Source organism: Triticum dicoccoides, chromosome 1B, assembly GCF_002162155.2.
Source record: "Triticum dicoccoides isolate Atlit2015 ecotype Zavitan chromosome 1B, WEW_v2.0, whole genome shotgun sequence".
Classification (NCBI taxonomy): Eukaryota; Viridiplantae; Streptophyta; class Magnoliopsida; order Poales; family Poaceae; genus Triticum; species Triticum dicoccoides.
Window position 1 is genome coordinate 325302179 of NC_041381.1, and position 2907 is coordinate 325305085.

Genomic DNA, 2907 nt, shown 5'->3' on the forward strand with positions numbered 1-2907 from the left:
TGCGGTACGCCACACCCCTCCCGATGAACAGGACCCCCGTTTCGACCGTAGCGCTCTAACACAAGTCCGTTTCGTCTGTTTTGTGGTACGCCACACCCCTCCTGATCAACAAGACCCCCATTTCGACCGTAGGAGGTCCGTTTCCTCCGTTTTGCGGTACGCCACACCCCTCCCGATCAACAGGACCCCCGTTTCAATCGTAGGAGGTCCGTTTCCTCCGTTTTGTGGGACGCCACACCCCTCCCGATCAATAGGACCCCGTTCCGAACGTAGGAGGTCCGTTTCCTCCGTTCTGCGGTACGCCAGGCCTCGTTTCCATCGCCTATTCCGTCCAAGCCCTCCTGATGAACATGACGACGCATTCCGTTCCGACCCAGTCGGTTGTCTCCCATCCGTTCCGTTGCCTCCCGATGAACACGACGCATTCCGTTGCCTCCCCATGAATACGGCGCATTCCATTGCCTCCCCATGACCACGACGACGACGCTGTTTCTCCATTCCGACCCAGCCATGTACACGAGCCCTGGCCGTACGTATGCGCGAGTAGGCATTCGAGACCCTGCCCGTATGTACGTACGTGGCCGTATTTTCTTTCTTGCACCCTGGCCGTTGTACGTACGTGTACATGCTACGTGCGCGCCTCTACTACGACACATGTGCGCCTCTACATCGACCAGTATATATGTACATACACGTTCGCGACCAAAATGACAACGCTACGTACGCTTCGACCAGGTGGGTCCCGACTGTCAGGCACTTCCTTGCGTGCGAAGATGTAGCTGGTGGGTCCCAGCAGTCAGGGGGGGGGGCGAATCATTTTTTTTGCCCGGACACATTTCCTTGCGTGCGAAGGTGTAGCTGGTGGGTCCCAGCATTCAGGGGGGAAACGTTTTTTTCACGGAATACGGTGGCCCATCCGGTCGGTCCCTGCTGTCAGGTGGAGGAATATTTATTTTGCACGTAATAAGGAGGCACTTCCTTGCGGCCGCCGTGGACCCAGCTGTTAGCCTCTCCGCGCACAGTACTCTTCCGATGGAAGTCGGTCGTTGACCACATTGACCATGCCGCGCCGAGAGCACCACGACGGTGGACGACGGCGAGGCCTAGGAAGGGGAGGACGCGGAGCCGGGGAAGACGTAGAAGTGGATGCCCATGCGAAGAGGAGTACGAGGGTTCACTGGTTTGGCTGCGGTGTGAGGCTGCCGTCGCTGCAGAATAACAGGGGGTGTGGATGAGTAGAGGGATGGCCTGGCCAGCAGTGGGAGTAGTAGGGGGCGGGAAGGCCTCCGCGGCATTACAGCCGGTGATGGGAGGTAGGATCATGCGGCACGACCGGCGCTCCTTTGGGCGGCTGGAGCACGAAGACCAGAGGTTGAAGAAGCACTACGGCCGTTGGATGGACATCGTACGGTCACTGGAGCTAGAATTGTTCATATTGACTAAGTTGACAAAGCCCTCCGTCCCTGTAAACTTAGTACGCCCACAAGTCAGCCTCCCACCAAGGTGAGTCCCAGCTAGCAGGGGGAGTATTCATTTTTTTGTGCGTAATAAGGAGGCGGCATTTTCGGTGGGTCCGAGCTGACAGCGGAGGGAACGTTTTTTTCGTGAAATATAGAGACCCTTCCGGTGGGTCCCAGCTATTAGGTGGAGGAATCATTATTTTGCGCGTAATAAGGAGGCATTCTCCTGTGTGGGCCCCTACTATCAGCCTCTTCCGATGGCTGTTGTTTGTTGACCATGTTGACCTCGCAGTGCCGAGAGCACAAACGCGGTGGACGAGGGCGAGGCCCAGGAAGAGAACCACCCGGAGCCAGCGAAGCCACCGCAACGGATGCCCACACTGAGGGGAGAATGAGCACTCACTGGTCGACTGCGGGGTGAGGCTGACGTCGCCGGAAAATAACAGGATGTGTGGGTGGTTAGAGGGATGGCCTGGCGGCAGCACAGCCAGCCACGGGAGGAGGGAGGAGGCAGTCCCGCCGGCGCTGGTTTGGGCGGCTGGAGCAGGAAATCAGAGATTGAAGAAGCACGGCGGCCGTTGGATGGACATCCAACAGTCACTGCTGTGTGTTGACTAAGTTGACAAAGCCTTGCATACGCGTCAAAAAAAATTTAGGACAGCATCATCATCAACCTAGTAGGCCCAGAAGTTAGCCTCCAAATCTGTGGAAAACAACATACATCCCATTAGCCATTATTTTTAATAATTTACAGCCCATTTGCTAATTCTTAAGGATATTTGAAGCCCATATTCTTTTTATTAGCATTACATACCATATATTCTGGGCACTGCTAAAAAATTCAACGAAATTTTGCATATTTCAGTGGGGTCCGAACTCTTTTAATCACGAAATTTCGAGTCACGTTAAAAATAATTTTGAAAAAAATATATCAAAATAAAATTCAACAAACAATCCTCCGCAAAAAAAGAATGAAATTTAGAATCTTAACTAGCAAGATGCCCGTTCGTTGCATGGAACATGAAGATGCATTTGTGTGAGTAGTTTATCTTGTGGGAGAAAAGATGATATTTTAATGTAATTGCCGGTTGGCTTTGGTTTTTATACGAGTAGAGAGTAGAGAAATCCTGAAAAAAATGATATTTTAATGCAATTGCCGGTTGGCTTTGGTTTAAAAATTTACAGCCCATTTCTCACAACTTATAGCCCGTTTTCTGGGGAAGCCCATTTCTTACTACTTACATCCCTCCTCGTCTTGAAAGATTTGCAGCCCAGCAGGGCTGAGAAAAGCAAGTAGGGCTTGGTTTTGGTATTCTCCAAAAAAAGAACTGGGTTAGCCAATTTTAGAAAGAAAAATATATCAACTAGGCTCGTCATGTGCTTAATAAAAGCGTAAGCATGGGCTAGACGTGCCACAACCCCCGCACGGCGTGCAGTTGAGCTCCGT